The sequence below is a fragment of the Chiroxiphia lanceolata genome, chromosome 4, assembly GCF_009829145.1.
Source record: "Chiroxiphia lanceolata isolate bChiLan1 chromosome 4, bChiLan1.pri, whole genome shotgun sequence".
Classification (NCBI taxonomy): domain Eukaryota; kingdom Metazoa; phylum Chordata; class Aves; order Passeriformes; family Pipridae; genus Chiroxiphia; species Chiroxiphia lanceolata.
The window spans coordinates 69,160,938-69,187,650 of record NC_045640.1 but is presented as its reverse complement, the minus strand read 5'-3'; positions in this window follow the sequence as shown (position 1 = coordinate 69,187,650).

Genomic DNA, 26,713 nt, shown 5'->3' with positions numbered 1-26,713 from the left:
GCTGTTGAAGTACAGTCAGTCACTCCACATGACAAGCTAACCAAACTAGATTTGTTTCAGAGCAGCTTTGTGTATAATAATTATTACATGATGCATTATGCATTGCCAGTTTCAAGCTGGCTTCAGTGCATATCTTTCTTTCTTTTCCATTGAAGGAAAGTAACATCTCAGTTTACACAGTTCTTAATTTACCAATCTTGTTAATGGTACGTGTGTCTAACGGGGACTTTGACAGTAAAACAGTCTTGTTAATAGCTCATGATTTATTACATTATTCACCACTTCCTTAAATCTTTTTTATTTCAGAAAAAAAATAGATATTTTAGAGTCAAGTTGTATTTTCCTAGGCTCTTCACCAGAATTGCTAGACTATACCTAACCATCTTCAGTGACAACTGAAAATGATATAAGCAGAGGAAAAATCTGATTAGGCACAAATAAAGCAAAATAACATTTGAGTGATGTAAGACAAAATGTAAATAATAGCAAGAGCAGGATAGAGAAGAAAAATCTAAATTTCTCAGTGAAGATAAAAGCATCTACAGAAGGTGATTCTTAGTACAGCCAATTCCACTTCTAGCATCCCAGTTCCGTACCACACATCATAAATTATCATCACTGTTTCTAGGCAGTTAGAATCTAAATTTTGTTACTTGTTCCAGAGAAGCTTATGAACCTTTCAAGGTTTTTTTTCTTTTGGCTTGGGGGTTTTTTTTCTTATTTTTCCTTTCTCCACAACCCCTTGTTCCCTTTCCTACCATCCTCTCCATTTCCAAGACCTGTTTCTTCCATCACTCCCAATGTATCTTCCAAATCTCACCTTTAATTTCCTTTTCATGTTTTCCTTCTTTATTCCTTTATGGATCTTATTACTTACCCCTACTCATACACACCTTGAATCATCAATCAAGATCTTCCCACCTAAAGTCTTCTTATCTTCTTAAATTTAAAGTAATAGGGTCATTGGATCATCTTTTAAAAGAACACTTTTTTACTGTAGCCCAGCTCAGCTTTTATTTACAATTTTTTTTTTTCTGGTGCATAAAGAAAATATTTTGAGACAAAAGAGAACTGGAGCAGTTCTATAGCAGAACCACCACTGTGGGCCCAATCCTTCATAACCTCGAGTGTGGGCAGCCTGCCTGTCTGCGGAGAGCACATTCCAGTTCCCTGCAACTGCTGGGAATTTATAATAGCAAAAGCAGGGCTGGTCTCATATATCACTGTGTCATCTATCCACAAGATACAATGGAGTGCTGAGATTCTGCTCCCTCCTTTCTTTTTTCTATTCCAAAGGAAGTAACTGATTTGTAGAAAATACTTTGGAGCTTTTAATTCCCCAGGACTTCCCATGAGTGAGGCATGCTCACTGCTCAGCTACATGTCACCTAATTAGGAACTATGACTTTGAGCTACTACATTTAAGTTTTGAGACTACCTGTTCCTATGGAACACTAGTAACAGACCTAGAATTAAAAGCCCAGAGACTGACATCTTCCTTTTATCCAAAGACAGCAAATCACTGTTTCAGGTCCCAACTAGAGCAGCAAGTTTGAGAATTTTTTTTCCTTCAAAAGGCGCTGGATAAGCCAGAGCTACAGGAGCCGGTGTTACTTGACAACACCAGAAGTAATTTAATAATATTTAAAATAAACTTAAGAATAAGGTTTCAATTTCCTCTTTTGCCAGTCTTAATAGCGGAAAGACCTGTGATGACAGGTAACCGGTAATTTCAAAGCTTGAAGTCACCACCTTTTATCTCCTCCCTTTCAACTGGATGCACTAGTAAAATCCTTCCTTTTTCTTCCTCCAAAAGATTGCAAAATGGACATATTATATCAAATTACAAGAGTTCCAAACAGCCAAATAGTCTGCACATCCTTTCCTCTTCAGTTCCTATAAAGTACTCTAGGCACAGTTTAGCTGTAATTGCTCTGTTTAGTACTATTTCATCTGCTCTGAAAGGGTACCTGGAAGCCCCATGACCCAGGGACTAAGATGCTAAACTTCACTTTGGTGACATTTGCTTTTGTATTCTTAATTTGTTTCCTTTTTTTTTTTTTTAAAATCACTTTCCATAGCAGTCAAAACAACTGTAACTGTAACCAGTAGTATGTCTCCATCAGGTTCAAAACATGTGTGAGCATTTGATTAATTAACCGTTCATTTGGTTTTTCCGCATCATGGGTAAAATTCAGAAATTCCTTTTGCATGCCTCTATACAGCTGTTATTGCCTACTATATGTAGGGAACCACCTTTTGCAGTAGAGCTGCTCAGAATACAGTCGGCATTTCCCCTATTGTAGCAACAACCACATCTAGGAAAAACAAAGTAAATCAACTTTCACTTCTCTGGTTTTTTTCAATTTATACAAGCTTTGTAGGTGCAAGGGTAAATCAGAACCAGCCAAACTTGTGACCAGAGAAGCCTCATGGGGAGGTACAGTACCACTAAACAAGATCTTGGGAGAAAAATATGCCCCCATCACTTAAGTAACCAACTGCTAGACCTTTCCTCAGGAAGTTCTTGGTGCTCACAAGAAATTTCACTATCTCCTGCTCTGCATGAATGCCTATATCAGCTGGTTGTCAGGCTGCCATAGCTGGAGTCAAAGAAGTACAGTTCAAAACATAGAAGAGAAGCCACCTCAGCTAAGAGTCAGTATCTTCAGCAGCAAAAGCTTGCATTCCTACATCATGTTTCCTTTCTGTAAGGAAAAAAAAATTCATCTCTCCAGTGTCCTTCAAAGCTAAAAGTTAAGCAGCTTAGTATCATAAAAAGCTTGGGGAAGAAAAATGGGAGACAGGCAACCAATTGCCTCTATAACGACAATCAGCTCCAGAGCACAGTAACCCTTAGGGCAAAATTTCTTTCTTCCCCAAAGAAACAAATCTCTCTTTGCTTCTATCACCGTCTTATTAATCCTTCTGCCCCACCAGCATGGATTAAGGGATCCCACCCATGTTGTCTATCTTCCTTTCAGAAGCCAACTCCCAGGCTGACTGCAATTGAGCCCTTCTTCCTTTTCATAATCCAGCCCCTCCTACTCAATGTGGCTTGCTGGTTCCACAGAATAATCTCATTGAAACTTGAAACCAAAGGGACTGAAAGTTTGAGCACCCCAAATAATATCACATTTTACAGGCTGTTCCTTGACCCCCCTAATTTTGGTATTTTGCCCAGCACAGTGATGACATGAGTACCTTGACAAATGATGCATCAACTGGCTTTGAAGCAGTTAACAGTGAACTAGCCTTGATAAGCTTTAGAAAGGTCTGATCTGAATTGCATTTTCCTGGATATAATTTCTTCTAAACAGAAGTAATATTAAACAACCGCTCTTCTGCTTGGCACGCTCTCAGGATGCTTCCCAGGGCTGTAGTACTATAATCTCCTCTTATTCATGTTGCACACAAAGTTATATGGGAACATGGTGAACAAGGCAGGCAAAGCTGCTCTGTTAACGTGAAGACATTTAATTCCATATTTGTATTCATATCTACATATATACACACATATATATTTCATTAGCCCCAGAAAAACATTAACAATTCTGGCCTCATTTACATCCTCTGTAGAAGCACAGCCCAGGAAGCAGAAGTATGAGATGCCTTCTGAGCCTCTCTCTGTATTCACAGTGTCAAGAAAGGACCTTTTCTACTCTGCAACTTCATTGCTTGTGACCTCTCCAGATGTGACTGTCCCATGTTAACTGTGCAATGCAGATTAACACACTGGGTGAGGGTTGAGACAAACACAACTGGTTGCTGTTCCCGGCCATACCACATCACATGGGGCTTTACTAGGTCCACCCAATGCTCTCAGGTATTCTTTTCCAATGCTTCAGAGTTTATCTAAAACCTGCATCTGATGAAGGCTTAAATGCCAGCTGTTTGGATCTAGATGAGCTCTAGCTGGCACACAAGCAGGACACTATTTCTAGAATAAAGAGCAAGCATAAACAGGACTCTGTGGTGACATACCTTGGCAGGTTTTTTCAGTTGAGAGGCTGATTAAGAGGGGTAGGAGCTCAGTAAGAATATTCTTGCCCCACTCAAAAACAAAACTGCATCAGCAATCATGGACTGTTGTAAATGGTATTTTTGCATTCAAACAAAATAGAAAAGAGTACAGAAAGCTAGAGGAAACAATAAAACATTGAGAGTTATGACATGAAGCTTACTCTTTTAAGAGGAATTCCCCAAACAGCAAACATTTACATGGTGAAGCCACAGCTACTTCTTTTGAAGTCAGCCTCATTAAGTATATGAGGAAATTTTTCCACAGAAGAAAAAACCACCATGAAGATTTATTTGAGCCTTACCATCAAGGAAGCTAAATACTTGCGAGTGATACTGGCAGCTTGTCTCCATAACTCCTGTTGTGCATTTCCCCCTCATTGGATCTTTTCTGTGTACCAAAAACTTTCTATGAATTATCAAAACTTGTATTTCCATAATGCTTCAAATGTCTGAAAATCATGGATAGCCAGTATAGTTTTTTCTTCTATTTTTTTTCAGGTTTTTCTTTGGTTGGTTTGGTTTTTTTACACTACTAAATTTTCTTAAATGCTTTCTTCCTTAGTCTAACTGGCAAACATCATTCATACACTTCTTTTCCATTTTCCTATAGGCAGAGAAGTAACAACACTTTCTGGTCCTGGTACACATGCCTTCAAAATCACATTAAAGTTTTTCCTAAGAAGTCTTTTTTGTTAGGAGTCCAGCAGAAAGATTCAGCGTACATCCTTGTTCTCAGGTTTAGGCAGAGGAATTATGTAAAGAGGGATCTGAGTAAAGTGATCAGGTTGGATGTAACCTGTCCTTTGGGATAACATTTGCTTCACAGTTATACTATACTGGCTCAGATATTTTTCCATGAACTAAAAGAAGAGTTAACAAAGCAACAAGCTTTACCTTCACTCTCTATAGACACTCTCATACAGTTTCCAAATGTGAGGAAGATAAATTTTCTTTCCTTTAATTCTTAATGCATCAAAAACACTCAAAGCACAGGAAGAGGTTTTGGAAGCATGGATAACATACAAGATTCTTTGTTTTGGGAAACAGTTACTGATAAGCTTTATGTTGTAGCAAGCTCTTTAGAATCACTTATTCCAAGATACAACCTGGTGTTTAGCAGACCCTTTTAATAAACTGCAAGAGTCCAAATTAGTTCATGTTAGTATAAACAGATTATAGATGAATGGTACAGGATAAAAGGTAACTGCAGCACAGACAGGCTTCAATACTTGGATGATCCAACCACCAGTTTGACAAGTAGGTTATTTGACCGTAACAGATAAGCAAGCAAAATAAGGTGTTTCAAACTTGGCGTGTGATTTGAAAAACCAAAATAAAATTACAATCTCAAAAGTTTCTAAAAGAGCTAAAAGATGTGAACAATATCATCACTGACAACATTCAGGCTAGAGAGATAAGTAAACGCATATTGAAATGAATGAAACTAAATGAAGATTCATGACTATGTATTAAAGGGTTTAGGCATTACAGAATTCTTTAGTGAAAACATCTGCCTAGAGTAAAGTAGCTGTCAGAGAAATTAAAATTGACAATTAATACCTAAGTTAGCACAAGGCCATGTATTGTTGCTTTTAGCTTTGACCTACTTAAAAGTTGGGAGGTGACTGAGAGGGGTGCATGTAAATAAATTTGGGAAGATGTAAAAAGAGTCTAGAGAAAGACTACTGAATTTATAGAAAGAATACCCTACAATGAGTACTTTGTAAGTGAATTAACAGAAGAAGAAATTGATAATAAAAATAATATTCTATCATATCATTAAAAATGATAACATAATATAGAAGAGGGCTAGGTTTGTCATTCCAAGTTACCTTTATGTTGCAATCAAGCCTTGAAGCTGTTTCAGTGAGTTTGGGAGAACACTTTTATGATTAATAATAAGAATTATTATTATTACAAGAAATTCTATAGAATAAGAACTCTAAAGAAACATCTACAGCAAAGGTGAGGTTATTGCTTATTGTCCCCACAAATATTTCCTCTTCAAAAATTGTTTGCTCTCTGCCTCCATATGTAGCTTGCAGTGGAACTTCAGTCCTATGTCACAAATTATACTTCATCACTTCACTAAAACTAGGAACTCTTAACGCTCCTACACTGAAAATGAAATCCAACAAGACATTTCATGAAAGGACTCCTATGGCTAATGGAGACTTCCATCCCTAAGATAGTCAAACGCTTAGAAAATTGCTTCCAAAGAACAGTACAAGATCACTTATCATTTTATCAACTTTTCAGTTACTCTCCCCCACTCATGCACTAAAAACTGTGCTTTCCAAGTATTCAAAGTTCTTTTCCTTAATGAAACCACTGTACCATCTGAAAATTTCTTTTATGTTTAGAATTAGGAGCATAGAACAGCATTTTTCCAGATATCATGCATTAAGGAAATGGTTCCTAGGCAGCAACTGTGTACACAAAGTATCAGCATGAAACATTGCTAGAAGTTACACAGAAGTCCTTAATAGTGGAGAAGATGAAAAGCAAAGTTTTAGTTTGACTTTGTTACACTCCCTGGAAAAAGCAGGCTAATTTTCATTAGCATGCAAACAGCTTATTTGTGTCTACTTTCCAAAATCAAATACTTGAGAAGGGGAAAAAAAAGGGAAAAATAGGAAATTGCATAAGGACCTGCCCATCTTAGGTCACAATGATTAATGCAACGGAAATGTTAATGCAGCTCAGAAGTGGTCATATCACATGGAAGTTTAGAAAATAAATATCAAGTTTATTCCAAGAAATTGTACCCATTAATAATCTCAAACCTCAGTTGAAACACAACAGGCATAAGGAAAATATATTGACCCTTATGGTATTGATTAGACTACGCTATTGAAAGTTTCACACACCAACCACAGTTCATCTAGGAAAATCACCAAGCACTGAATTCTAGTAAGGATTAAATAATTTTTAAATGGACGCGTAATTTCTGCAAAGGTTCTTGCCAACACTGGTGTACATCAAATGAAATCACAAGTTTCTCAGTCCCTCATGCCATATAAGATTTCTTCAACATCTGTACAACCTTTTTTGTTTGGCATTCTTTGTATCTCAAGATTCCTCAAGTCTTAATAGTACTAATTCTTATTGCTAGTAATAGTTTTGTTTCTGCCCTACAGTACAATTCCCTTTATTATAAAATGGTGTTTCAAAAGTAGATAAAAATATTTTATTGATAAAATATGTAATTATCCAAACACATTCAATATATTTTCCAAGGGATAGAAGGGTAAATTAAGATTGCAACAGTAATTATTTCAATGTCTTTCAGGGAAATATAGTACAAAATCTGCTGCTAGTCAAAATTGTCTAACAAACAAATAATCTGGAAAATGATAATCAGAACTCAATTCCCCACTGATCTGTACTGGAGATAAAACATTATTATTCACATTTGGTGTAAGCTTTGTGGAAACAAAGATAAATGGCTGCATGAAAGCCAGGAGAAAGACAAAATGGGGATGCAGAAAAAGAGCAAGAGCAACTGCTGAATGTTAGAGAAACTGAATAGGAGTGAGGTTGGGAAATAAGCAGCAGCTTGTACTGCTGTAATCCTTGCAGTAAAATGCTTCCAAAGCTTCAGGGAAAAGGAAAACCCTGGGGAATGAGTTTTGAGGCTGCGCATAGGAGCCTCTCCCCTTTCAACTACCTGGAGGTCAGTCTCCTAAAACCTAGTAAAGCACTATGATTAAGAAGAGGAGATATAAAAGCTATTACCCATCATCTTTTTTTCCCCATCTCTTTAGTCTCAGTTACTTAGTTATAAGTATGAACAGAATAAAACACACATTTGATGGATTACTTCACCAGTCTTTCCCATGAAGCCATCTCATTATTGTGCCTTAAGCTTGTCAAGGAAAAGCCTAATACATTGCAAGTGGCATATTCTTTGTTGTCAGGGAGGAAAAGTTTAGCTACATGGGTTTTGCACTTTGTAACTTGGCATTGTTGTTGTTAAACACAGGCACAAGAGACAGCTGAAATGCTCTATCAGCAGAAAATTCAGCACTGCCCTATTGGTTTTTAGGCCTCATGGTGTAAGACATACAGCTCCAAACTTTATCAAACAAAATGCTATACTGTTATTTTAATTGTTAGTTGTCATATTTTATTTTTCAAAGTTATTTGCAAAGCACTGAGCAGTTCTATGGGTATGCATGTCAGGGTTGGAGGGAGGATAGGGGAAGAGTCTACAAGATAAGGCAAAGTCAGATCAGGTCAGGATTCTTATGGGGGCCTCAGACTTCATATGTGCTTCACCAAGCATAATTGCTTTACCGTGCAGTAACTTTTGTAAATTAGTGTAAGGTTGCCTGCAAGACAGTATCTCAGGGAAATCATGTTTACTGTTCTTGTTTTCATTGGCAATTGTAGAATGTTAAAGTGCTTTATGACTTCATTCTGAATTTGCTATCATAAGTTACTTTTGTATGGCTACCTTGGAATCAAACCTTAGAAGAAAGTATTTCCTCAGAGTTTACAGGGATTTCATAAAACCACAAAATTTGCTACCTACCTAAAGAGAAGCATGTAAGAACTTACATTAAGTAGTCTTCATAGGCTTATTGTGGGCTGTTTTCTTAATTCAACAGACAGCATACAAGCTATCCAGCTACAGGTCACTGCAAATAAGTCAAAAGGAACAGAGACTGTATCTGAGAAGGATAACTATCCTATTTGTTCCTAGGCAACACCAGAAGGATGTTTCATGGAAAAACATATTCAGACAATGTCATTAGCAAGCAACACAGCACCCAAAGATAAGCATTACGAGACTGTAGGATACGCGGCTCACACATAGGATGGTGATAATGCCTCTGCTTAGGGTTGTCATCTCCTTCACATGTCTCGGATACTCTTATATCTGCCACAGTTTTAAATGAGAATCAGAGCTTTTACATTCAAAATGCAAACCCCACTCTACACAGCTAGAAGCAGCAGTGAGACAATACCACTGATGTGTACATCAATAAACTCTGTGCTTTGAATATCAGGAAGAATTTTTTTTTTTTTTTTTTTTGAAAACCAAACTTAAGATGGACATTTTTAATTTGAAATCTACAATCCTCCTCTTTCTGGCATGCCTGAAATACACTGGATTAATTTAAATCACAATTCTAGGTACATACAGCTCAATCTAGAGGAATGAAAACAAAACCTTACACTTGTACAGAGCTGATTTTTTAAATATTTGTTCAACAACAGGTCCAAACTAAGGGAAGATGCTCTACATTGAGATATACAGAAGTATCTACAAGGTGTGTGGCTGATGAGAACTTCAAAGTCTCAGAGCCAGAACTCATCGCTTGGAGTGCAAAAGCAGCAGCTCTGTCAAATGGCTACAAGGTTATATGTAACAGGTACTTGTATTTAGGTATATTTCCTTTCCTAGCATAATTTAGTCTATTAACCTACATTATCACGGTAGAGGTAGAAAACACAGTCCATGGTTGTTCAGGCAAAAGAAATAAGATCTAAACTAAAACACAAGCACTATCATTCCACGGTAAAATCTCTCACCCAATAATCTATACTTTTTTGTTGATTAGGGTTGGGTTTTTTTAACATATTCAAGTCAGCAATTTAAAAAAAAAAAAAGAGAGCAGTCAATTAGTCTTTTGTCTTTTCCTTGCACAAAACAAGTATATTAATATTCCTCATTCCTCATTTGAGTTCCAGATTAACTCATTTTTAGTATCGGATTTCAATAAGCACATGGGTGCTTGTGTAAGAAATAAGAAATGCATGAGAACTCTAGAAATAACTTCACAAGTAATGAATCAAACTAAGTTTATGCATTTGTCATTGCAATGTGTAGCTTCAGTGGTGGCATTGCCACAGGAGTCTGAGGAAAAATATAAAGTAAGATTTGCATAAAGAGATAATGTCTTTGATTAGACCAAACTACAGCGTTGCAAGAGTAATAAGGATGGCTGATAAGCTTTCTTGTTCTGAGATTTTCTGCAATTATATCAGTCAATTTAACATGAGATACTACCTTTCCCTTCACGTACCTTTACATACATGTGGCACTTCATATGCTACATTATCAGCTCCTCACTATTCCAGTCAGAAACAGTTCATCTGTGGGGACAGTATTACCACACTAGCCAAGGAAAGAAACAGCAGGAACATAAGAAGTTTTGTTTCCTCTCTTTCTGGACCAGCATGTTCATAAAAATTTTATTTTTCTTTATCTTTAAAGTGTCTTAAAGAGAGAGACAAGTTGAAAGAGCTGGCATCAGTTGAATGAATCACATATGAAGTACAACAGATGTTAAATAAAGCAAGCAAGTTAGCCTTACTGGAGCATTATATGAACAAGCCAGGTCCCTTTGGAGTTGTTCTCTGATCATGTAAAACATCAAAAGACACAATATGAGTGTAATAACTCTAATAATTAAGATTCATGGAAAATATAGCCAAATACTGATTGATTTGAGACGCAGCAGACTCCAGATGCATGTGAAATTCTTCATTAGAACAGGCATATATTTATTCTGTAACAACTAAAAAGACATTTGTGCATAGCTTTATTAATAGGGTCTGCTCAAGAAGAAAGTAGGCGCCCAGAACACACACACAAAAACACAGCAATGACCAAGTTTCACACACATGGTAGAGATTTTAGATTTCAACTATGATTAGTTGAATCTATGGGCCGAGGCCAGTGATAAGAGGTTCAACAAGACCAAGTGCTGGGTCCTGCATTCAGGTCACAACAACCCCCTGCAGCACAACAGGCTGGGGGAAGAGTGGCTGGAAAGCAGCCCAGCAGAAAAAGACCTGAGGGCACTGGTCAACAGCAGCTGAGGAGCCAGTAGTGTGCCCAGGTGGCCAAGAAAGCCAATGGCACCCTGGCTTGTATAAAAAATATTGTGGCCAGCTGGACAAGGGCAGCAAGTGTTCCCTGTACTTGGCACTGGTGAGGCCACACCTCAAGTGCTGTGTCCAGTTCTGGGCCCCTCAACTGCAAGAAAGACACTGAAGTGCTGGAGCGTCTCCAGAGAAGGGCAACAGAGCTGGTGAAGGGTCTGGAGAGACATATGAGGAGCAGCTGAAGGAGCTGGGAGTTTTCAGCCTGGCTGAAAGGAGACTCAGGAGTGACCTTATCTATCTGAAAGGAGGTTATAGCCGGATGGGGGCCTGTTTCCTCTCCCAAGTCACAAGCAACAGGACAAGAGGAACTAGCCTCAAGTTGCTCCAGGGGAGGTTTAGATTGGATATTAGGAAAAAGGTCTTCACTCAAAAGGGTAGCTGAACATTGGAACTACTACTGCCCAGGGAGGTGGTGGAGTCATCAACCCTGAAGGTATTCAAAAATCACGCAGATATGGCACTTAGGGACATGGTTTAGTAACAAACTTGGCAGTGCTGGGTTAATGGCTGGACTCAACAATCTTAAGGGTCTTTTCCAACATCAGTGTTTCTATGAGTTCAGAGAGGATACCAGACAGAGAGATCATTCTGAACTGTCTAGTAATAAGAACTCATACTTTCTTCTGCTCTACACGCAAAACAGTAATTGAATGAACTATGATTTAGATCAAGTTACTCTCAACTAATAAAGATCATTTTCATAAGGCAGGAAGATTCTTTTCAAGGCCTTGTCTTCAGGAATATTAAAGTTAGAGGTCACTAATTTAAGAGTTTTTCTAATTTCAGAACACAAATGGGTCATTTCCTGTTCTTTTAGATTAATGAGGCATCAAACAATCTCCAGAGGAAGTCAAAAAAATTATTGAACCTTTTAAGCCTTTGTATTATACAGTTGGTTTTCACATAATGAAATTATGTTGCACATTATTTGTCTACTCTCTTTACATTTGTCAAATTACAATGGGTGTTTCTCTAACAAAATCTGACCTAGGTATATGACAGCACATGGCTCTAAGTTTTACACAGATCTTGCAGTTTATCCAGACCAGCAGAAAGCAAGTAATACATCAAATGACACATTACGCTGTATGATACTGGTACCATAGGACTCAGGAACCTGCTATTTTATCTCCTTCCTCCACCCAGAAAATTTAATGTCACCAAGAACAGATATGCCATGCAAAAGTAAACAAATACACACTTAAGCTAGTCAGTAAACCAGAATATTCTAGGTCAACATTAGAAGTGAAACACAGCAACAGTGTTCACATTACCCTACATCCTTACTGTGAATGTGAGAATCATGGCTGTCAGATTAAACCTCCTCAGAGGAAATTAAAAAAAAAATAAGGTCTTCTGTGCAATGGTTCCTCATTTTTTCACTGATAGGTTTCATGGGAATGCTGATGTTTAATTGGGAAGAAAAATTCTTTTCCTAAATAAAAGTCTTGGGAGGCAGTATTCTCACGTCACACTGCATTGGCCAATCTGTCAAGATAACCGGTTTCCTGAAAGTCAGCTCAGCACATACTTTTTCTTTTAAATACTGTGGCTCTCAAATCACTAACAGATACCTAATTTGAGTCTCTGCTTTCTTTTCATAATTTGCTTTTCAACCCTGTATGTGCATGTGGTGGATTCACACTGTTTTCCAGCTAATGTAGCCCCTTGTTTTTGACAGATCTCCAGAAATCCTGTGTCTTATGTTAATGAGCAGCAGGAGTTTCAGATCAAGGCATCAAAAGGACAATTTTCTCAGAATATTATCCTGTAAGGGGTCTCTAAAGCAACTTTCCCTCTGGGTTTCAATAACCTCTACTAAAGCAACATTCCTGCAGTTCAGCTTGGGACAGGAGAAACATCAGTATTTTGGACAAGCCTTTTAGATGAAACAGGCAAGTGAACCTCATATGACTCTAGACAAGGGCTTTCCACCAACCAAGAGCTCTTTTCCATCACATCCAATTTCCACAATTCTACCTAGAAAGATTTAGAGGGCATCTGTGGCTTGACTGTGACTTAATCCTCAAGTCTGACTCAGAAACCAAGAATTTTTCTTCTGTTTCCATTTCCTGCTTGATTTTGGAAGCCCGGTGTGAAGTCCCTATAGAAAAAGGCCTGCATGTATCATGTGCTTCCATCCACACCACTTAAAACTTTCCTTTTCCTTCCCAGGTTCTACTACCCTCCCTTCAGAGTAAAAATCCATTAAATGGATTTAATGGTTCAGATAGGGAGGGGGTTTTGTCTCCTTTTTAAAAAAATCAAAAAGCAATTCTAGGCAAAGAGTAATTTCATACAGCTAGGATCAGAGTCAGGTAGGAAGGGTTACAGAAAATTCTGGTGTTAACAAGAAATGTGGGCTAGTTCTTAGGGACATAACCACTCAACAGCTTACTGCTTATAGAAAAAAAAATCGTAGTTACTGAATCATTTCAGAATAAAGAAAATCTTCCTGAATTTTATTCCTTTGCTGATCTTCAAAAAAAAAGAAAAGAAAAAGTGAGTTATTTTAGTGTCAATCTGGAAAGAAAGCCATTAGTATAAGAAAAACAAGCCTTTAAGGAAGAGTTGCAACACCGTCTATTACTTGCTACTAGTGAAGTGCCAGCAGTGATGCAAAACTGCCATCATTTTATCTACAACTATGCCCAGAGAACAGGTGTAAGAGCCTGGGATACTCCTTTTCCTTTATCCCATTTTTGGTATAAACAGATGGGCATTGTGGTATCTCAAATGTTTGGGATTTTTTCCCATTAGTCAGTTCCTAGCCCTGCGTAGAGGGCACCAAGGCTCTCAGTTTAAGGCCAGAAGTACAGATAGCTCTGTTTCTAATAAAACTTATTTTGTTGAGAGTATTTGAATGCTGGGAACTCAAGAGGCTTTAATAACCATTAAATATTGGGTGTTTTCTAAGTGTATAGGGAGTTTCCTAAAGTTTTTGATCCTGGTTCCTGCAGGAGTTACTGAGACCAGACAAATAACAGGGACTATGAGGAGTCTGGAAACCACAATACAAGCATCTTCCAGTTCAAGAAAATACTGTGAACTAGCAAAAATTACTTTTTATAGTTTTGCCACTACTTCATTTGACTTTTCCATTCTTACAGCAAAGCCTGTTGATGGAGTCATTTCAAATAGCACTGGATGAGTCCATGAGCATAGTAAACATGGCTCAAATCACTGAAAAACATTTCAAGCTTCTTGGGTCCACTGAGCATGTCATCAGTGAAAAGGGCACAGCTAGACATATATACAGAAAGATTACAAATACTATTATAAAATCATCAGTAACCTGTAATGAACACTTGTTCGATCCCTCACTCAGGAGACAAAGCCTCCTTTTTTTTGAGCTCACCTTTGACTGTGATGATACAGCTAAAAGTACTTCCAAATCAGAGTCAACATGTGCAGGTCATTATCTTCCACTTGGAAAGATGACAAGCACATTCATTATTTGGTTGTACTCCCAAATTACATTCATCAGGATACTCAAGATGGTTTCCATGGCTTTCAAAAGAACTTCAAACTGATGCTATGGCTTGGGTTTATGGGTTACCATTAAAGGATATACTGCTGCTTTGAGTTAAATTCTTTTTACCTTCTCCATTTTAAACATCACTTTGAACAACGTTTTAAGCACCGGTGCAAGACACAATGTATTCATCTAACTGCTTTACACAGAGTTGAATAGAAAAAGCACTAAAATGTTCAGAGAAGACCTTGCTTTGGTTATATCCAAGAATTTCCAGCAGAGGACAGACAATACTCAGTCCCTTTAATGTTGGAACAAATTCAGAGAAAATATTTGCAACCTCAATTCATAGATTTCTGTAAACTAAGTGGATGCACCAGAGTGCATTGAATAACTCAAAGTGTCCCTATGACTGGGTTATTACTCAATTCCCAGGCACTGCATGAGATCATGACTGGTCATATTAACACATTTCCCCTAAGGGGCACATTTTCACTAGATCTAACAAAGGACAAACTTATTCCTCAGTTATCTACATCTGTATCTTTCTTATTTTTCTGCCCTTTCAATGATTAAATCTACATGGGCCACCACATAATTCTCCAAACCTGGGCATTCCCATTCTGTCTTGCAACATTCCCAAACATCTGCATCTTCTGCAGGCTCTTTTGCTGAGTATGGTGACTAGAGGACATGATATTTTCTGTATTATGGAAGTAAATGTGATCAGAAAGATAATTAATTTGCTCAAGTTTTTTGCTGCAGATCCACAGCAATACTTGGGAATAAAACATCTGATCTGCCAATCTCCCATCCATTGAATTACAAGAAAAATAATCAATTAATAGTAAGCTGAAAACTTAAGCACTATTACTTTCATCTGCTGAGTTAGGGCATGATTGCTCACCAGCAGAAATTAATGGTAAACTCCCACTGAGTTCAGAAAGAGCAAGATTAAATCCCTGGTTTCTTTCCTCCCACAGGTTCCCTAGAGAAGCTGACAAATCACAAAAGTTAAATGACTATTTTTCACTTAGGAATAACAGTGAAAAGAAATGCACACTACAGTTAACGCACATTTCTTTTCCCATTCCTTGACCAGGCTTCTGATTTTTATGTGGAAAACTTAACAGGATAAACACACACACACACACACACAAAAACCCTCACTCTACAATAAAAGCCTGACCAACACATAAAGCCTGTCTTTGCAAAGCAGACACTTGTGCCTTTAGGATACTTTTAAAATCATACTAATTGAACTGAGAACTGCTCCCTCCCCCCCTCATTGTCACTTCCATCACGCCCCCTTTTCCAGCCTAATCCATGCATTTACTATGGGGATTGCCAATGTGGAACGTCCCACTGACCTTGGCAATTGGCAGCTGGGATCAAACACTTCATAAAATCCTATGTGTCAGCTAGAAACCAGTTGTGTTTTTTAAGATAGTCAATCTGCTAAAGAGCTTAAGTCATGAATCCATTCAAAACACTAGAAAAACAAACTCATTTGGATGAAATGTTACTTTATGCCTGATTTTCTTTTTTTTTAATGGTTAATAACAGAGAGGAAATTCTTCTGTGTCACAAGAAGCTGCTTGCAGGCTCCAGTGTTTGTATACTGGTTTACAGAGAGGATCTCTTCACTTACTGATGGATCTTACCACAAGTATCCCTAACATACACACAGCACATAGTTCCCAACTTTTTTCAGACAATTAATCTGACCTAAATATGAAGTTAGTTATCAAACAAAACAAATGCAAACAACTCTCCATAGAAACTAGTATCAGACAGAACTGTCATTACTAAACACACGACTAAACAAATGAGACACTTTTTAACCGAAGGCTGAACTTTGGCAGAATGAGATCAGCACAGAAAGTCATTCTTTCCATAATTATTTCCTCTTTAAAAGCAACATGTCAATGGATTTCTTTGGCCAACTTGCTCATTACTGAGACTGTATATTCTACTCTCTGCCCACAGGTAGAGAGTAGAGCATAATTTAAGTGATTTGTTAACTGTTTGCATACTTAATCCATTCCACAAAAATAAGAGTTTCTCCATTCAACCCTTCAGATAAATCAGAATAAAATAATCTTAAAATATGCAGATCAAACATAAAACTTAAAGGGAAGAAAATAAAGAGAAGGAGTAAGAAATTGAGAAGGTACACTGAAGAGACAGAGAAAGAAACTAAAGAAAGAAAGAAAGAAGCTAACTTAGAACAAGTGAGGCTAACAAAGAGATGACTCACTGGAGTCATGAGTCTTGAATGTGTAGAGGAGCCTGCGCAGGTAATCTACAGTAAAATTGGATCACAAAAGACTTTTACTACCTTGAATACATCGTAATACCTTATAGAAGTAGAATAATGGTGTCTCTTAAGACACCATTCACTCCTACAGTCATCTATAAGAACTAACTTACTTTCCAAGAATACAACTGTTAAGAAGTACAATAATAAAATACATTTCCATTCACAACCTGAGGTAAAAGGATATGGTATTTTGCACATTTTTGCTATAAAATGAGAACACTGTGAAAGGTACCTTCTTACGGTACAATGACACATTTCCTTTCTCACATAGACCAATAAAAGCATGTAGTGCAGGCAGGGTATCACATCTCACAGGTCCATGTGAAAGTTACTCTGAGGCAGCATCAAAGACTAAGTTAATTTGTCTTTAATAGATTGTACGTTCTACTAGACTTCTAAATTTTTCATCTGATTAGTGTCTGCTGAGAAGGTTTTTTTGGATTGGACTCAGGTAGGGAAAGAAAGGATTTAAATGTCAGACTTATTTCCAACTTCTGTCTGACAGAGAAATTTTGAGTTCTCCTGGTACAAACAGGAGGAGAAGGAATTGGGAGTAGTTAACTACTAGTTTCAACAGCAAGGAAAGGCACATACTTGTTTTCTCAGGGTATTCCTGATGAGGAAGGCAATAGGTCCAGAATTGTGGCTTGGTGGCACTTCATCACTATTATAGTCTTTAAGTACAAGCTCCAAACAAAAACTTGAAATCCATCACTACTTAAACAAAGCAGTTCTTCTTTCCTCTCATCACACTTTTTATCGTGTTTATTACTTTAAGTTGGCTTCTTATTACCGATAAGTGAAAACTGCTTCTGGAAAGTGAAAGCAATATATGTTTAAATGCAACTGGGCTGTAGATTTTCCTGACTGTTCTCATATCTTTCAGTTAGGGTATAGGCGTTTATTTCTGGTTGAACAAGAAAGCTGTGAAAAAAACAAAACATCACTCCATCAGAGCTTAAGCTTTCTCACCTGTACAATAACAGCCAAAACAGCCTTCTCATAACTGGGTGATGGAACCAGTTTCAAACATCACACTGAAAAGCTGGGGATTGGAGAAAACTGCCTTGCAAAGAACTGCAGCTATTTTCTCCTTGAGTGCTGTCCTATCAGCTCAGGGTAGAAGCTCAAAGCTGAACTCAGCTCCAGAGTACACAAACGATATACAGATTCACAATCTCATTCTAGTCTCATCTGCCCAACACCCTGAAGTCTGCTTTGGACTTCTAATTTGAATTTACCATCATTTAATTGGCATTCAATTTGTTCAGGCACTTGACTAGGGACAGTGGAATGAGGGGGTGGGTGGGGAAAGGACAAAAAAAACCCCACCCACAAGCCCAGGCTTCAAATTCAGCATCTTGACAGACACTGACTTGAGTTCTAGTAGGTAACAGATGAGCAAGCCATCAACTCTAACAGGAGAGTTTCTTGGAGCTTAGGTCGTTTACTGCAATGAAAAGTTAGTTCCTATAGAGTAAAAAAAAACCTGCCTGTAGGCACCTAGAATTAAGAGGGTTTGTCTGCGTAGCAGAAAAACAAGACTTCTTAAATACATGTAAATGAGACCACTTCCAGATTGCAGGGCAGATATACACTGTCACAGAGCTATGGGCCTGCTAACTACAGTAAAACTCTCTTCAAGTATAACTACCAATTTCATTTCCATGCAAACCAAGGCAAAAAGAAAACTTCCTTTTTTACCTTATTCATATAATAAAACCTATGTATAATCTGAAATAAGAAGTACCTTTATCCATATGTATTTAGGTATTTATCCATAGTTATGAATTTATAGTACAGCTTTTCATGAAAAATGTTAATGTTTATTAAAAAATATCACATTTCAAATTATTTTTCCCAGATTTCAGTGCAATCTTTTTATCTTACTCTGCTTCATTTATCTATATTTCTAGCATACTAACAATATCACGTCTATTAGAAGCATCCCAAAATTAGCAAGTGCACCATTCTCCCACACAACACACCCCTACACCCGGTCTCAGAGACTCCTGGAGACAGGATTTTGTCTGAATCACTAGAAATGACCACCTGAATAGTTGATTAGGTACTTTGGGCATATAACATACCCACTGACTTTTGAAAAAAAAACTGAGGAACTTAAATTCCAGCTCAAGCTAAGTAATAGCAATGACTTTGTATTAGTATCACCTGCACCGTTTATGAGGTTGTATAACTTTTTTCTCTGCCTCTAAATCATACCCGATTTCTATTTTATTAGAGCTACGGGTTATATCTATCATCATGCAAATACATGAACCACTTAACTGTGCATTAAAGGCACTGCAGCTGCACACCAAGCTACCTGCATTAAATTAGTTCCTCAACACTATACTGTTCTACATCATCCAACAACAGCCACAGAAGGCAAATAAAAATGTTTAGCCTGCACTGTCTTCAAAGCTGAAAACTTACTGATAATCATCACCCTGCAGGTGATGTCCCTCCTCTTACTATCACAGATCTTTCTCTATTGTCATAGAGCTCAGGTCACAGCAGACATACCTCTTCAGGTTGAAGCTAAAGACCACATAAAAATGACCCCTTCCATCACTCCGCAACCTCAACACAGTGCTGTCTTGTGTTTACAATTGAGGTCTTAAAAATAGTAAGAGAATATGTGACCTCTCTCCATACTCTGTGGGGCATGGAAATTACACCAGTAGAGAAGCACAGTTCAAGGAGTTGTGATGGTCTACACAAACGAGCAATGCATTTTTTCGTTCCAAAACACCATTAATATTGGTTTCAATAAAAAGTAAAGAAAGGAAAATTATATCAAGAAATCCAACATACCTGGCACCATTGTCCAAATTGTCACATTGTTCATTTGAGAAACAACACAATGCAGAGGATTTTTCCAAACTATGACTTTGAGATGACTGGAAACAGACAAAAGACTTCTGCTTGGAATTCCTTACCACAAAATCATGCATTCTGAGAAGAAAATAGACCAACGTGAAAAGAGTATGACTAAGTCAGAGCAAATTACCATTACCTGACTCAACTTCAGGAAAGGTCACAAGCAGAAAGAGATGTTCTATGGAAAAGGAAAACACACAAAAACTTCGAAAATTTTCCATCATTGGCAAAAGCATTAATAAATACGGATATAAAGACAATTTTAAGAAAATGAATGGGAGCAGTATTTTGCAGGGTTGCTGCTCTCTGCTCATCTCAGATGTGTTTGTTGTCAAACTGCAGAAAAAAGAGGCAACAGCTCGTCTATTAAAAGCTATTTTAGTACTACAGCAACACTTTACAGCTACTTAGCAGGTGTATGCAACATAATTGTGTGTACACAATCTTTTCCAAGATTGATAGTTTTTTCTAGGCTGAAAGATATACAAAATGCTTACTCTGCCGTGTTACAGCAACACATAACAGAGAAAAGTAAAACCACACATTCAAAGAGATCAACATCTTACTTTGGAATTGTCTACTGAAAGAGAAAAAAAATGCAGCAATGTGTCTGCAAATACAACCTGCACGTCTGATTACAGCTATTTGTTCCCTTTTGTGTGCTGAACTGTTCTCAGGAGGTCAGCCTCCAAAGGTGAAATTTCATCCTGAGATTTGGATAAAAGTTGCCTTTCATTTGGCATCTCAGCATCACAATCATGCACCAGATTGCTCAGTACTTTAAACAGGCACAGGGAAATCAGGGAAAAGTCGAAGGTATTGCCTGTATTAGTAGATGTTGTGTAGTCCTGTTTAGTCAATATGGTCAGAATTTTGGAGGTATTTAACGTGCTTACCTAGTTTACTTTAGTTGGGCAGTAAAAGCCTAAGGCACTGTATTTTCCACAAGTCAAAAGAGCATTCCCATTTCCAATGATACTTAAAGCTGTGAGAAATATCTCCAATTAAAGTTTTGGAGATAGCCAAATAAAGCGAAACAAAGAACTTTATTAACTCAGTGCACCAAACTCGTGGCCAGGTTCGAGCACACCCCGAATAAGAGGGACGAGTCAACTTAACCACTCCCTCGCTCCTCCCATGCCAAGCCCTGCTCCTTTCTTCCTTAAAAGGTCATATAGTCGTCTTCTTGCAGTCCATTGGTTGTTTTAACCAACCAATCAAGTTGTTTCCCTAGCCGCACAGTTCCCTAGCAGTGAGCTCAGGCTGGTCTCACCACCTTACATTTTTCCCAGCTCGCCTTCGCACTGTGACAGTAAGCAAGCAGAACTGTAAGTAACGATAAGCAGCAGTAAACAGGTAGAACTATAAGCAGCAGTAGGCATCAATGAGCAGCAATAGGTAACCCAAAGCAGAACTGTATGTAGCAGCAGCAATAAGCAACTTCAAGCAGAACCACAAGGAGTCCACCAGTCCCCAAGCACAAAGTGTCTCCCCAGTCCTTCAAACAAAACGGCCCCCAGGTGCCCCGGCACGAGGTAGCCCCTGCTTGTAATAAAACCATCTTAAATATTTCCCACAAATCCATTTGATCCTTATCTCTCTTCAAAGTTCTATAATCTTAGTCAGTTTCAAAATTAAAACAATAAAGCTATACTTCTGCATAGTCCCCCACTAATCACTCGCACTACTTATTGACACATCACTAAATATTGTATACATAGCACATGTACATACGTATATTGTACACAACTACGGATACTAATATTGATTGCATGTGTCTTACTCACTACAAGCAATTGCCTTGATTATAAACTGTCTGACAGTTTACTCACCTATAAAAATTATGGTTGTAATTCTAAGATATTTTACTGCTCGCTCCATTTCTGCATCTAATCATGACTCTAAAGATTGCTACAAAAATTCATGCAATTTTATCCAACCGAAAGGGGGTGAAACTCTCAGACTTGGATATGGAGACACACAAAAGGTACTGCTCAGTGAAAACTGATCATGAGCATATTTCTACCCCACAGAAAATCCAGGGTCATTTAAAGGAGCAAACCCTTAAACTAAAACTTATGCAGTTCACAGCCTAGAATAGCTCATGTTGCAGCTAACCAGGCAATAGCTTGCTCTTGGAGCTAATCGTTGAATTTGAACAGGTCTCCAGCAGGAAAGATGCCGGGTTACACTACCACAAGCACAGGCAGTATTTCTCACGACAAACGCTGAAAGCATCACAAGAAAATCCAGCAATCCACTTACAAAGACTGTAAGATCATGCACAAGCAAAATACATGCTTTAGAACACACTCCAGGGTGTCTATCTGACATTCTCCTGTGCTGTAATTAACTGCTCACTGAAGTCTGCAATGTGTAGCCTGAGGCCTTCTGGAAGCGAAGTAATGAGACTTCAACAATGCACTGCATCACACACCATCAATATCACATTCTGTTAAATAAAGCTGAGAGAAGAGCTAGAACAGCACTAGTGCAAGACCAAACACATTCACTTACTGGTTACATTTATTACCTAGCTGGCAGAACTCCTTACCACAAACAGAAGCTATCCTATATCCATGAGAAGTTTCACAGAATCATAGAATCTCAAAAGGTAAGGAAAACAAGACAGGAACAAAGTTATTTTTGGAATTATACATCACCAACATAGGTTAGCAAAAGGAAGCAATTACTTCATCACAGACCAGCAAACACAGGACATAAACTGTTTAAGAGCCAAATGAAAAAGCACATATATACATGAAGGAGACAGCTTATAGAAGTATATTACAAATGTGTAAAATCATAAATGCATTTTGTAGGCAAAGCAGTAAGAGCCCTTGAAGCACGCTGTACGAAAAAGCAGTGATACCCCGTAGCAGATTCACCTAAAGCAATCTCAAGTTGCCCCTGGTGAAAACACCAAGCAATGAGTTTGGCAGCATCCTCTCCTAGCACATGGCAAAGTCTGGAGTTCTACTGCACATTTCATTTTTTTTCTAGTGGCTCTTCTCACTTCATATGACATTTCATAACCAACTTTGAGCTTCTACAGTTCCAAAAAACAGGTCATAATATGTTCAGCTAGGATCTAGTTGGACCTATCTGCCTTACTTGAGCCTGAAAACTGTAAAAGTAGAGAGAAAAATATCACCATGCAAAACACACTTCATCCTTCTAGTGCATTTCCTTCTTGGTATGACATTTCTCCACTTTCAGCATAGATTACTTAGACCATGATCAAGGTCTATTGTCAGTAGTTCTATGTATCTAATAACCCACATAGCACATCAGTGTATTATCCTATTTATATTAGTCCAGAAATCACTTCATGATATTCAGGTAATGGTTTATGCTATCTGTGGATAGGGAAATATACTTGGTCCAGCAAAAGTTCTTTCAAGATAAAAGTTAGCCCTTCAGGGTAGTTGGAAAAGTTAAAATTTCGCTAGACTGATGCATTGTATCCTGGGACTGTGGCTTTTAAAAACAAAACCAAATAAACAAGAAAACTACACAAAGAGGGCTGCCCTAGAACGATTTACCATCTCATGGAAGTACAGCCTTCCAAACAGACGAATCCAGGATTTCTAACTCAATTTCATTGAATCCAGTGACAAACTCAGGTAAGACTCATTTCAGAGAAATCAAACAGGCAGACTTGACTGACAGTCTCTTCACAGTTGTGAAGTTAAAATTTTTAAAAAGTCTTTGTAAGTCCACACAAGTTTAGCATTTAAATCCATGCTAAGCTCCACCATGTAAAATGAATTAGAAATTCTAGGGGAAACATACACCTTTGTGTGCATGTGAGATACTTACCTATCTTAGCAAAACACAGGTTACTAACGCTATATAAAAACAAGAACACTATAGGTCAAGTCCAAGACAGATTGAAAAGCTGAAAGAAAGTATTATTCATGTCATCTTGTGAGAAGTTCTTTATAAATACCAGGAACTGGCAGGAAGGATGACAAAACATGCACTCTTGGCTGTCTAGACCGAGTTTGAGACAAACCAGCCACATAAGCTACAAGAACGAAATTTCCCAAAAGCACTGGAATAAATAGAGTTAAATTAAACAAACTCATAATAAAAACAAGTTGGTTCATTCCAAACAGATGTGATTTCCAAATTTTGTCTTACTAGATCGTACAAGAACAGAGCAATACTCCAAATACTCATTATAGCTGGAGATGAGAAAATGGTGGGGGCTAAAGGTCCTCTTCATACACTCCAGTGTCTTCAAGGCTTCTAGATTAGGATATCATAGAATGAGTACCTCAGAATCATCCTGAAATCCAACTCATAATCTGGGAAATAAAGTGAACTTGCATTACAGTTCAAGAGAGTTTGAAGCATGAGGGTTTCATTTGCAAAAGACTGGAATCTCTTCTGTTTCAGAAGCTCTTCAGGTTTTAAATTTACATTAGAGCTCTGGCCTCTACAACTTAGTTTTCATGACAAAAAAAAGAAAAAAAATATCACGGTTTGGTTGTTTCTTTTCATGGGCATCAGCAACAAAAGTTTAAGAACAAATTAAAGTATGAGAAACCATCTAATACTCTCATCTTTTTACACTTTCTTTTCTGTAAACTAGGCAGTTCAGCATTGTAGTTGCTCACTGTAACCTGATAGCTAGAAAACACCCAACTCCATCTTTAATAAATTTAAAATCTGGCTAAGAATATGTTTCCCTCAAGTACTGCTGAAGGGTGGAACTAATGTCCTGCTGCACTGAATGCAAGGAGAATGCCTGCCAGGCCCTGCATAACACTCGTAGGCACCATCAGCCAGAGGCAGAAATCCAGAGAACACTGCAGAGAACATACGAGGATTTCCCCTATTTCAGGATCAGGCACCAGAGTTTGGGCCTGGCCTCACCAATGACTGCACCACTAAGCAGCTCCAATTAAAACTCTCAACACAAGCTGCAAAGCATGAGTGCAAGTTGCATATATCATTACTACTCCTCCTCACCATGTGATAACAAAGACATCACTGTTCAAAAGTTTTAAAAAAAGGACTCACACTAAGTCCAAGGCTAGGTATGCAACTTTTCCTCAAAATGATCAGAAGACTACAGGGGGTCAAGGCTACTCTCAGTCAGAAGGTGTCTAACTGAGCTGTTTGTAGAGCCACAGAAACCTTCTCCTTAAAAAAGCCAATAGGCAAGGTAAAAATGGCTGCCAGCCACCAGCACTAACCATTTTTGTTAGCATCAGACAGCACACAGTTGTTTTGTATTTTAGAGGATCAATGAATACCTTAATAAAATGAGCCTAGGAAATAAGGTCTAATGGTAGAACTGTTTGTGGACTGTGTACAGTGAAGGTCAGACATGTTTACTACAGGAGAAAAAGAAATATCAAGGTTACAGATTTGTAGTGGAAGGGCATTTCAAGGAAAATCAAATCTTCTTCTTTTCATTTTAAATCAAATTTGAATGGATGCCTTCTTTTTCCAAACAAGATCCCTCTTTCTCCCAGAAGAAAATTTCCATGAAATCTCAGCAGCACACAGAAAATATATTAGTATTTTAAACATGTGCTGAAGTGATTGCCTTCAGACTCTTTAGTTACTGAATTCTACATTAAAATCAACTGAATTGTTTAATCTGAGCCCCACAGCAACTTTACAGGCTCACTTGCATTAACCCACAACCCTGTAGAGAAAAAAGCTACCATGAATCTGGCTCCACGAATGCTCACACGCCATAATCATCAATAAAACCCAATCTTTGAACACGTATCTCTACTTAACTTTTCACAGGCTTTTCCTCATTGGAGAACATTATATGATAGTGTCTGGGGTCTTTACTGGCAAGTGTCGGTATTCATTAGCAATAACAGAAATGCTCTCAGGAATTACCTTTGATGGGTAAATCAGCACTCTGCATCACTGAAATACACTGGCACGATGCTCTGAAAATCCCATCTACAGCTAGAGCTTTGTTTTCTGCCATATAAAGCAATTCACTGCACTACCATCACACTTGGCCTTCTGTCCTGCTGCTGCCAAGCCCATTGTAGAGTTTTATTCATAAAGCCAAAAGAGCTTCATCAAGAGTTATAGGTTTGAAATGTGTGTATACAAAATGGCAGTCATCTAGCTTATTTTGTTGCTGATTAATTTGCCTAACTCTATATAAAATACATATTACTCAGATGATTTTTTTAAATTTCTTCTGTATACACATCTACCTTAAATGACCATTTATAGCTCTTTCATGCTATGCACTGAAGTCCTCCTTCCCTGATTTTCTCTCATGTATGAATGAGGTGATCTTTGTCTCCATTTTCCTTCTGAAGCAGCTCAGAAGGAACTCTCCCCTTTCCCTGTCCCACTTCCAACAGTTTGCAGCAAAAGATTTCTCCAAGTATTATCGTCGCTTACATAGTACATCATGACCGATATGCAAAATGATATGCAAAATGCATAGTACATCATGACCAAAATGCAAAATGCAAAAAGAGTTAAAAGCCAAGAATGTTAGTTATCTATATTTGCCTATAGAACATGTGTGGTACAGAAAACAATAAGAGTGGCAACTCTTCGTACAGAAATAAAAAGCAAATGTTAAATGGCAACCCAAAAGGTAGATCCTATATCCTATAAAAAGGTAGCCCAAATGTAGTCAGGTACAAACTTCACTTCAGGGGAATTGTTCCCACACCCACAAAATCATAACTTGGCTCAAGCAGCATCTTCACCATGACAGAAATCATCACCATCATAAAGAAGTCCAATGTAAATTTAGCCTGGTTATTGTGAAGTTGAAATTAGTTCTCATTAGAAGCATAGGAATCATGTTCTGTAGGGAGATCGTGTTCTGTAGAGACACATATGTGTTGTACAAAACCATTCAACAAATTGTGAACCTGGAATGCTTTTGGGTGCAGATGAAAAGTCTCTGACCTCTCATATTTGGCTGCTTTTTCTAGTTCTATGACCCAAACTATTACTTCTGTGTGCAAACCTGGCTTCCTGACCTACACATCTAGGTATATTTTACACTCACTGAGACCTTTGTAGATTGATAAACAACCAGAATTATATCATTTTTTTCATGTAGCAGCCTACATAGCATATAAAATCATTAGAGCCAC